The sequence below is a fragment of the Raphanus sativus genome, chromosome 6, assembly GCF_000801105.2.
Source record: "Raphanus sativus cultivar WK10039 chromosome 6, ASM80110v3, whole genome shotgun sequence".
Lineage (NCBI taxonomy): Eukaryota > Viridiplantae > Streptophyta > Magnoliopsida > Brassicales > Brassicaceae > Raphanus > Raphanus sativus.
In genome coordinates, this window is record NC_079516.1 from 31,933,016 (window position 1) to 31,944,922 (window position 11,907).

An 11,907-nucleotide genomic window follows, 5' to 3' on the forward strand; every position below is an offset into this window, starting at 1 on the left:
TTTCCACTGAAGATTTCATTATATATATGTAGAAGTATTACAAACATGGCCTTGCAAACAAAGTGCCTTCATCCCTATTACAAAAGCGACCACCATGAAATTACACATCAAATATGCTAGCTTCACTATCAAACAGAGACTGAAGCCAACGTGGTGGTCCTGAGGCAACATAAGATTGAAACCGATTCCCAGCCACAACACTGTGAGCCATCAAGCGAGCTCCCCTATTGGCATGTGCAGGCTCTAAGTATATATGCCAATCCAAAAAATCCCTAAGTAACAGCTTGATCTCGTTCACTTCAAACCTGAAGGAAGGCCAACTCTTGGGTCTATTTAGAGCATTGACCAATACCCTTCCTTCAAAACCAAAGTGAACTCGCAAACACCCATGGCTGATCATACTTTCCACAGCCCATACTAAACTCAAAAAATAAGCCTCATTGATACACTAAAAATGAATCCTTGCTACTGCCAAGTTAACAGTTGCAATTGTAGTACTTAAGATTCAAATCCAGAGGACCAGTCTACACTCTAGTTCTATAAGTTTCAGAATCAAGCTAAGAAGAAGATATGATTTGGTTGCAATAGGCGATAGTAAACAAGCAAAATAAACACGAGATTGATTCAATTAAACAAGAGCTGACCTAGGGTATTTCATTGGGTGTTGAATTGGAGCCAAACAATTATTCAAGCGCGATGAAGTGCTTTCTAGAACTCGGATCACTCAGCTGGAACACTCCACTATCGTGGTAGTGATCGCTTTGCAGATCGATCTCACCACCTAACTGTCGTTGGGATGAAGATCGATTGCCAGCTTTAGGGAACAGGTCCGATCAGTTCACTTACCACCCTAATATCTACTTTCGCTGATTAGGGATACTAAGCTCATTCAATACATGTCAAGTTATCATCCTAAGCGGTTAACTAGGTGATGAACTAGTGATCTAACATCAAGTGATCAGTTTAATGAAAGCAGTAAGAACAGTATGAATGAAAAACAGTTATGGATCGCTTATCTATGTTTAGCTCATGTCTCAACACCCTAAAAACCCTAGGCGAGCAAGGTCACTACTCGATCATGATGCACATAAACAAAGACATAAATCCTGAATAAAATTGCATAAGAACAGAGTATGAAACAATAGGGTTCAGATGATCTTCTCTATGAGAGGATGGATTCTTCTCCCTTACAAGTTGCAGATCGCAAATACTCAGTGTTCTCTTGGAAAAACTAACGTAAAAAAATAGAAAATAGATAGGTGGCGTTTTATATGGAGGCGCCCATCAGAAGAAAAGAGATTAGGGCAACAGGGCTTAAATTCCCGAAATAGGAGTTTCCATATTTGTCTGGAACAATCTCCGGATCACTCCGTCTGCTTGTTCCGCTTGAGAGAGATCAGTCTCGGGACTGTTCTCTTGAGTGTTCTCCGCAGGAATGCTCCAAAAGGACTTCTTTTCATCAGGCACCTTCTCTTCTTTCTTCTGCTAACTCCAGACCTGTAAAAGGTCAAAAAAGACTAGACTGACACGAATTAGTGACTGGACACAAATAAAAACATATATACAATGATGTGAAAAACACCATATATCAATTCCCCCAGACTTAGATCCTTGTTTGTCCTCGAACAAGGCAAGTACCAAGAACAGGGAGAAAGGTTTGAAAGCGTGGGAACTCGCTTATTCTCAGCAACCATACTCTTACCACAAATCTCTGAACCATACAAGCTGTAGATTAGGACCACACACACTTACTGAGAACCCCCTGATCGCTGTTCGAAGATCGGCTCCTTACTCTACATCTTAACCTGAAAAGGCAACACTTTCGAGACAAAACTCCTTATGTTCAATTAAGATCAGTGTGAGCTTCTTGTCACAGGCTCTACTCAGAGAGAACGGGCTAGGTATAGAACAGGCTAACTTTTATGGTGGAGTTCAAGAGTGTTTAGGGTTTACCAAGAGCGGGTGCAGGATATCGCACAAAATGGTCGTGAGAGGACGGCTCCATTGAGGTCCACAGTCCTTACTCATCTCTGCTAATCGGACTGCTCTCCGATAGATCGATCATAGGACTGCTCTGCGCGATTCAACTTCCCCTTCAGAACACTTCACTGAAACCACCATTACTTTCTCAACTTCCCCAGTGGCATGCATCATAGATTCTTCCCCTTCTCGTCACCAGTAAATCAAAGCAAAAATTTTTTTTTTTATACTGAATTACAAAATGCTGGGGTGACGAGCAAGGAGGTAACAAGTGATGTACTTGATGCCACTGGTGATTCATTCTGGTCTGTTCTAGCCACTTACTTCTTCGTTGTTCTCCATGGTATCAGAACAGGCATCTCGGTTGTTCCCTTACGTGTCGGAACAAGCACTCCGGTTGTTCTGCCTGCTTCCACTGTGTGAGCATTGATGAGTAAGAACTGCGTCGATCCTTTCCTCTCCGACCTTTTTGCACATATCTGCACATAAAGTACTAGAAAAGCAAATGCATGAGGGTGGAATTAAAGGTCAGGGTTCAAGGTGGGAACTAGCTAAAGATGAGCTAGCCACTCAGGAACAGCAAGAGGGATAAAAATCGGATAAGAAGTCCTGAGTGTAGTTCTCATTCTACCCTGATCTAGTGCCCATGACAAGAAGAATTAAAGTCCAGATTAGGTTCAGATAAAGTGGAGTTAAGTCTGCCCAGTGTAACCTGATCGATATAGAACTTCTGGAGTGTCAAATGAGATAAGTCAGGGTGTTCCAGGTCCATGTGTGGGTCTTTCATCACTGCTAAGGTCACTGAATAAGAAGGTTAAAGCACGAGGTGGTTAAAGAGCATCACAAAATAAGGTCCTGATTCCCACAATAGTTTTGACTGACTCGATCCTAAGGACTGACTCGATAAAAACATAAAAATGACACAAGGACTGACTCAAAAAGCACACAAGCGAATATAGTACAATCGCTCCCCCAGACTTAGTTCACACCATCCCTGGTTGTGAAAATAAATCAGAGGAAGCTGAAACACACCAAACAGAAGCAAATAACATGAAAAATAAATAGTTCAGATGGATAAGACAAGGGATAGAAATAGTCCTTTCGGACTCAGTCTGAATCGCCGCTACCGGAGTGACCAGCTGTCCTCCTGTTCCTCGGCAGTCTCTCTGCTCCAGTCGATGTTCCCGCGTGTTCCTTGCCTGGGCGCCTTGTTCTCTGCGGCGTACGCTCCTCCTGTGCTCCAATGCAGCCGCCTGTGATCGCCTTGAGTATCCTCTTCATGAGGCTGTTGTTCTTCTTCTGGGAGTCAACCATCCAGCGTCTGTAGGCGTGATCATCAGTCACATCGGTGAAGTCCTCCAAGTCATACTCACCATCAGCCGGTGGAGTCACATGCTCCACATCATCCATGTCTTCATCATCGTGCTGAACCGGCGCCTTCGGATCATCGCAGAGGTGCTCTTCATCGAGTGAGAACACAATGTTCTCCAAGGATAAGAAGTCTGTGAACCCAGGCATAGGGAGCTTGCAGTACAGAGGGTTCCCTTCTTTATCCTGGAACTTGTAGGTGGTCTCGTCGCGCAGGATGTGGCATGCGATCAGGTAAGGAGTATCGATGTACTCCATCTCAGAGACGACCGTGTACGAGCTGAGGTTGATGTTGAAGCGCTGGAACAATGGTGTGAGCAGACTGCCGCAACGATCCTTCTTATCATCAGTCCGAACCAGTGTGTCCTTGCGGTCAGCGAACATGGAGATGAGATGAAACCCCGGGTTGGTCTTGACTTCCTGGATGGGGTGATGTTCTCTCTACGCATCTCGTCCTCAAGTCCCGTGTAGAGAACCTGGAGCTCTCCATTTGTGATCTTGGATGTGTACTCCTTCGCGAACAGCACATTGGACACAATCTTGGCGATGATCCGGATAGCAGGGTTCCGGATCTGCGACTGATAGGCCTTGCGAGAAGTGAACTTGCCGGCTGCAATGAGATCCCAAAAGGTGTCTGCCGGTTTGAACTTCCTTTCCACTGAAACCCCCTTTGGCGTGTCTGCAATCTCGAATAGCGAGTTCAGGTCGTCGAGAGAGATGGTGCAGAACTTGCCATCAGCCATGAAGGAGAAGAAGCAGTTCTCGTACGTAGGCGCATTGGGGTTCTGGTAAGTGATCTTGCACGTCGCGAGCACTTGCCTGACCAAGTCGGGGTAGAGAACCTGAGCCTGGTAGCAGAGAGGCATGATTCCCATAGCCTGCATCGTGTCGAACACCTCAGTGTCAAGGCCTAGATCGCCTAGTGTTTGCTGGTTCACGAACCGCGTGGGCAAGATCTCTGCTAGGAGGAGCTTGTTGTATATCGCTGCCGACTCCTTGTCCCATCCCTCGACGTTGAAGTCAAGGAGCATCGATCATTAAGGTCGATGGGCGCTCCCTCAGTCTTGTTCGGCCACGGGTACCCAGGTGGAGCACTCGCGGCTGGAGAAGCTGTGCTCTTGGTGGCTCTTGCGTTCCGCATCTTTGGAGGCATCTACAAGACAAAACAAAATCCAATATCAGCCCAGTTCGTTGGTTGTTCTAGAAACGATGGAACAATCCAATCTTCTTGTTCTATCCAAGTCCATCGATTACTAGACAACCTACACAAGCCTCAATCTCAAAAGTAGAAATCGCAAAGGCCAAGAATCACAAGCAACAATCGGTTTCTTATTCCATTCAGAATCAACCATGAATTCAATCCTAGTAGCAAATATACTATCAAGAGCTACAATCTAGGATGAAATCGCAAGCATAAAGGAAAAAGAGGATCCAAGAAATCACTCCCAATTCGCGATTTGCATGCGCAAAGAGGGGGAGAGTTCTTGTCCGATTACCTTGATTGGAGAGGTGAATCCTGCAAAACAACCCAATCTCAAGAGAATCCCAAGAGGTTAGAACCAAAATCGAAGAGAAAGAAAGAGAGGTGAGTTCGCGATTTTAGGGTTCTAAGGGGGGGTTGTGCGGCGAGAGAGATGAAGTGGGGAAGTGGAATGTTGGGCTTTTAAAAACCAATCAAAACCGCTTCCCCTTCTTTTTTTTTTTTTTTTTTTTTAATTTTTTTTTTGTTCGAGAACTTACCTGGAACAATCGGCGGAACAACCGCTGGAGTGCTCTCCTGGAGTGATCTCGAATTTTCTTGATTTTTCAACCTGCAAGTTAGTTCCTAGAAAGATAAAGACAAAAAGAAAACAATATTTACACTCACCAGTGGGTTGCCTCCCACCAAGCGCTTGTTTTCTGTCACTAGCTTGACTTCAATGAGCCGATTAGGCTTGAGGGGGATCGCTTAAGGGTATCTCTACACCTTCAGCGATTGTTGTGTCAGCAAGATATGGCTTGAGACGCTGACCATTGACAACAAATTCTCCTCCTCTTGTGTCCAGCAACACAACAGCTCCATAAGGGCGAACCTCCTTAATGGTGAAAGGTCCAGACCATCTAGATTTAAGCTTTCCAGGGAACAGCTTAACCCGTGAATTGAAGAGTAAGACCTGATCGTTCGGAGCAAAGCTTCTGCTGATGATCCGCTTGTCGTGGAACGCCTTGGTCTTTTCCTTGTAGATCTTAGAACTCTCATAGGCCAGATGCCTGATCTCCTCCAACTCGTGGATCTGAATGGTTCGCCTCTCCTTGGCAGGTTTGATGTCGAAGTTGAGTAGTTTGACAGCCCAAGCCGCCTTGTACTCTAGCTCAACAGGTAGGTGGCACGCCTTGCCATAGACCAGATGATAGGGAGTGGTCCCTAAAGGGGTCTTGTAGGCTGTTCTGTACGCCCAGAGAGCATCGTCAAGCTTAAGGGACCAATCCTTGCGGGTGGTGTTGACAGTCTTCTGCAGGATGTTCTTGATCTCTCTGTTGGAAACTTCCACTTGACCACTTGTTTGAGGATGGTAGGCGGTTGCAACCTTGTGTTTCACACCATTCTTGCTCAGCAATCCTTGGAACAACTTGTTGATAAAGTGAGTTCCACCATCGCTTATAACCACTCTAGGCACTCCAAATCTTGGGAAGATGATGGAGGTGAACATCTTGGTTACAACTCGCGCATCATTGGTTGGACTAGCAATCGCTTCTACCCACTTGGAGACATAGTCCACAGCAACTAGGATGTACTCATTCTTGTGAGAGACTGGGAAAGGTCCCATGAAATCGATCCCCCAGCAATCGAACACTTCAACTTCCAAGATGTAGTTCTGAGGCATCTCGTTTCTCTTGCTTATACTCCCCATCCTTTGGCATGAATTGCATCGAGATATGAAGGCGTGAGCATCTCTGAACATAGTGGGCCACCAAAAACCGGCTTGGAGGATCTTGGAAACAGTCTTGAAGGTGGCAAAGTGACCAGCATAAGAGGAACCATGGCAGTGGTGAAGGATCCCTGGAATATCAGCCTCTGGAACACATCTCCTGAAGATCCCATCCTTGCCTTGCCGATAGAGATACGGCTCATCCCAGAAGTAGTGCCTTGCCTCCCTTAGAAATTTCCTCTTCTCATTCCCAGTGAACCTCAAAGGCTCTTTCTCAGCTGCCAAGAAGTTGGCAATCTCAGCAAACCATGGAAGGTTCGGGTACTCCTTCTGGATCACTGCAACGAATGCTCCTTCTACGCGGGAACAGTCCTTGATGGCAGGTGACGACTGCTCCATGTTGCGCAGACCAATCGCATTGACGTACTCCATCGGTTGTTCCACATCAAGAACTGTCTCATCTGACACTTTCATCCTGGAGAGATGATCTGCTACTCCATTATCAACCCCCTTCTTGTCTCTTATCTCCAGATCAAACTCTTGGAGCAAAAGAATCCATCTTAAGAGCCGCGGTTTAGCATCCTTCTTCGTGAGTAGGTACTTGAGAGCCGCGTGGTCTGTGTGCACAATCACCTTTGATCCAACCAGATAGGATCTGAACTTCTCAAAAGCGAACACGATGGCAAGGAGCTCCTTCTCTGTGGTTGCGTATCGGCACTGAGCTTCATCTAAGGTTCTGCTTGCATAGTAGATCACGTGAAGCTTCTTGTCTTTACGCTGTCCAAGGACTGCTCCCACTGCAAAATCACTTGCATCTGTCATGATCTCAAAAGGAAGATCCCAGTCTGGAGGTTGGACAACTGGTGCACTGACTAGGGCTCCCTTGATCGTGTGGAATGCGGCTAAGCAGTCACTGTCAAAGGAAAACTGAGCTTCCTTGCAGAGCAACCGAGTGAGTGGTCTCGCGATCTTAGAGAAGTCCTGGATGAACCTCCTATAGAAACCAGCGTGTCCCAAGAAACTCCTGATTCCCTTCACTGAAGTTGGTGGTTGCAGACTCATCATGACCTCGATCTTTGCCTTGTCCACCTCAATGCCTTTCTCTGATATCTTGTGTCCCAGAACAATCTCATCTCTGACCATGAAGTGGCATTTCTCCCAGTTCAGCACCAGATGCTTCTCCTCGCATCGCTTCAGCACCCTGCACAAATTTGACAAACAGCCATGAAAGGAGCTTCCATAGACGCTGAAATCGTCCATGAAAACCTCCATTATGTCTTCGATCAGATCAGTAAAAATCGACATCATGCATCGCTGGAAAGTCGCTGGAGCATTGCACAAGCCGAAGGGCATCCTCCTGTATGCATATGTTCCATAGGGGCATGTGAACGTCGTCTTCTCCTGATCATCTGGGTGGATGGGAATCTGAAAGAAACCTGAATAACCATCTAAAAAGCAATAGTAAGGGTGGTTAGCCAATCTCTCAAGCATTTGATCAATAAAAGGAAGTGGGAAGTGATCCTTACGAGTCGCAGCATTCAACTTACGAAAATCAATGCACATGCGATGACCAGTAACTGTTCTAGTGGGGATCAATTCATTCTTTTCATTGGTTATCACAGTGATCCCACCTTTCTTAGGTACTACATGCACATGACTAAACCACTTACTATCAGAGATCGCATAGATCACACCTGCTTCTAGAAGTTTCATTATCTCTTTCTTTACAACATCTTTTAGATTCGGGTTTAACCTCCTCTGATGTTCCACAGAAGTCATCGATTCATCTTCCAGGTGTATTCTATGCATACACAGATCAGGTGAAATGCCATGTATGTCAGCTAGAGAATAACCTAAAGCCTTACGATATTTTCTCAGCTCACACAAAAGCAGAGCAGTCTCTGCATTGTTCAGGTCAGCATTCACAATGACAGGATAAGTGGAGTTGGGTCCAAGAAATGCATACCTGAGTCCCTTGGGAAGGGATTTGAGCTCTACCTTTGGAGCTTTCAGCTCGCTCCATGAGTCATCGGTCTGAGCTGCCGGAACAGACGGGTTCTGGGGCGCGGTTGTTTCAGTCGCTGTGCTGGACTCACTGTTCTCCCCAGACTTAGATTCGCCACCATTGTCTCAATACTCCTGGCTGAATCCAGGAATTTGGCATAGGCATCAGCATCAACACTCTCTAAGCTCTGCTCGGCTTCAGCTCTGACTAAGGCGAGCTCAAGTGGATCCTCGGTGAGAATCTCCTCGATCATGCCTTCATGCGGCTCTAGCGGGTCACCATCTTCTTGGACAGTGAAAGTTTGTCCATCCAGCATCGGCTTCTTGAGCATCTGATCCATCTCAAACTTCATCACAATATCTCCCAGGTGGAGATCAATCTTCCCTTGTCGGACATCAATAATAGCTCCAACAGTGCAGAGGAATGGTCTGCCTAGGATCAGGGGATCATTGGAATCTTCCTCAACTTCCAGAACGACGAAATCGGCAGGAACAATTGTGTTTCCAACCAGAACTTGAAGATCTTCTAGGATTCCAACTGGAGACTTCACAGATCGATCAGCAAACACCAGGGACATCCTGGTAGGCTTGAAGTCCGAGTATCCAAGGCGCTTAGCCACAGTATATGGCATGAGGTTTATGCTTGACCCTAAATCGACCAGTGAGCATGAGAAAAGTGTTCTCCCAATCTGAACCGAGAGAACAAATTTTCCCGGATCACCCAACTTCTTGATCCTCCTGTTCTGGAGCACCGCGCTGCACTCCTTAGAGACAATCATGAAGTTGCTGTCATCAGATATCTTCCCAGAGATCAGTCCCTTGACGAAGCTACGCATGGATGGTATCATCTGGATTGCACTCATCAGAGGGAGTTTGACAGTTAGGTCTTCCAGCATCTTCCTGCACTTCATCTCTTCCTTATCCTTGCGTGTAGCCTTAGCTGGAACAGGGTAGGGCACTTTCGGTACATACTGACGAGCAGGAGAAGGTGCTGCAGTCGGTGGAACAACCCCAGCGGGTCGCTCTGCTTCAGTCGGAACAGCCTCAGCAGGTTGTTCTGCATCTTCCTCATCTGTGGGTACAGCCTTAGGTGGCTGATCTGACTCCTTCTGCTTTCCTTTCTCAGCCGATGTGAATCTCCTGGGGTCTAGATCAGGTAGTTGCTTTCCACTCCTCAAACCTACTGCATTGCACTCCTTGGGGTTCTTGTCTGTTTTTCCAGGGAGAGTTCCTTGCTGTCTCTTCACATTCTCAGCAGTCTGAGCAATCTGAATATCCATCTGTCTCATATGGCTTGAGACATTGTCATACTTCACACTCAGGTCATTGAACATATGATTCATCCTGGTGTTGATGTCGTTTGTGACCTGGTTCAGTGCTTTCCCTTGGATCTGCTGTCCTTGGAGCAGCTGGCTCATCATATTGGCGAGGCTCTTCATGTCATCATGCGGAGCAGTCTGAGTCGGTTGTGCAGCTTGCTGATTAACCGGCTGTTTCTGGCTGTGGAACTGAGCATTCTGAGCTGGGTTAAGGACAAAGGTTCTTCCCTGATTGCCATAAGGCCTTTGGTATCCACTGTTCTGACCCTGGTTCCCTTGAGCTTTATCGTCTGGTTTAGGGGCATTGAACAGGTGGGGATTGTTCCTCACGTTAGGGTTCGGGTGATAGTTCTTGAACTGCCATCCTTGCCCATTCACATAACTCACTTCATGCTAATTCTCAGCCGACTGATCTGCCTCTGATGTGCCTTCCGCGGTAGCTTTATCCTGTGGGGATTCTTCCATGATGAAGACCTGGTTCTGGTTACTCTTAATCAGCTGATCGACCTTGGCAGAGAGCTCATCAATCTTGCTGTTGTCGATGCTCTTCACCTTCTGAGTGCGATCAGTCTCGCGGTTATTGTCAGCTGAGCTTGAGGCCATGTTCTCAATCAACTCGAATGCACCTTGAGTGGACTGAGTCATGAAGTCTCCCTTACTGGCTGAGTTCAAAGCGTTCATGTACTCCCAGCCTACTCCATCGTAGAACACTCCCAGCAGATAGTCTTCCTCAAAACCGTGATGTGGGCACTCTCTGCGGTAGACATTGAATCGCTCCCAAGCATCACAGAACGGCTCATCCACCAATTGTTTGAAGGTCACGATCTTCTGTCTCAGAGCTGCTGTCTTCGATTTCGTGTAGAAGTGACTTAAGAAAGCCTCTCGGACTTGTTCCCAAGTGGTGAGTGATCCGGTGGGTAGTGAATCAAGCCAGCGAGCAGCTTTCCCATCGAGAGAGAAAGGGAACATAGTACACTTGATGTAATCGGGTGGTACTCCATTCGCTTTAGTGAAACCACACATCTTCTCAAAGTGCTCGATGTGGTCCATCGGTATCTCAGCAGGAAGCCCATTGAAGATCTTCCTTTGCACTAGACTTATCAAGGCTGGCTTGATCTCGAAGTCTTGCCTAGTGCACGGTGGAGGGGTTATGGCAGATCGCGTAGCAGGCAGATTACGCAGTAAGTTTCTCTCTGGCCGATCTGGACCACTTCCTCCTGTTGGTTCTGCTGTTCGCAGCATTCAGAGCAGCTTGCTCGGCAGCAGCTTGCTGCGCTTGGATCGTTTGCTGCATCTGCTGTTGCATGAGTGCAAACGCAGCAGTGAGATCATCTGGATGATCACCCATGTTGGTGTTCGTTGATCTCGGCTGTTGACGGTTCTGTCGTTCCAATCTCGCTAGTTCCTCGTTGGTAAGCTGATGCAATGTCCTTTGTGCGTTGCTCCGAGTATGTCTACTGGTCATGCACCTGGATCATCAGCTGAACAAAGAAAATAACACGAGTTAGATATCTTAGACTAGATATGAAACCGAAAATTAGAGGTAAAAAATCTGGTCCCCGTCGCAACGGCGCCAAAACTTGATACACTAAAAATGAATCCTTGCTACTGCCAAGTTAACAGTTGCAATTGTAGTACTTGAGATTCAAATCCAGAGGACCAGTCTACACTCTAGTTCTATAAGTTTCAGAATCAAGCTAAGAAGAAGATATGATTTGGTTGAAATAGGCGATAGTAAACAAGCAAATTAAACACGAGATTGATTCAATTAAACCAAGAGCTAGCCTAGGGTATTTCATTTGGGTGTTGAATTGGAGCCAAACAATTATTCAAGCGCGATGAAGTGCTTTCTAGAACTCGGATCACTCAGCTGGAACACTCCACTGTCGTGGTAGTGATCGCTTTGCAGATCGATCTCACCACCTAACTGTCGTTGGGATGAGGATCGATTGCAAGCTTTAGAGAACAGGTCCGATCAGTTCACTTACCACCCTAATATCTACTTTCGCTGATTAGGGATACTAAGCTTCATTCAATACATGTCAAGTTATCATCCTAAGCGGTTAACTAGGTGATGATGAACTAGTGATCTAACATCAAGTGATCAGTTTAATGAAAGCAGTAAGAACAGTAATGAAATGAAGAACAGTTATGGATCGCTTATCTATGTTTAGCTCATGTCTCAACACCCTAAAAACCCTAGGCGAGCAAGGTCACTACTCGATCATTGATGCACATAAACAAAGACATAATCCTGAATAAAATTGCATAAAAGAACAGAGTATGAAACAATAGGGTTCAGATGATCTTCTCTATGAGAGGATGGA

At 46.2% G+C, this 11,907-nt stretch overlaps 1 non-coding gene across 1 annotated transcript; it reads left to right on the forward strand.

The window, feature by feature from the left end:
• The first annotated feature begins 10,313 nt into the window (after positions 1–10,313).
• On the forward strand, positions 10,314–10,420 carry LOC130497238 (small nucleolar RNA R71). Its single transcript, XR_008936246.1, has one exon. It is a non-coding gene; the product is annotated as a small nucleolar RNA R71 (small nucleolar RNA).
• Positions 10,421–11,907: the final 1,487 nt, after the last annotated feature.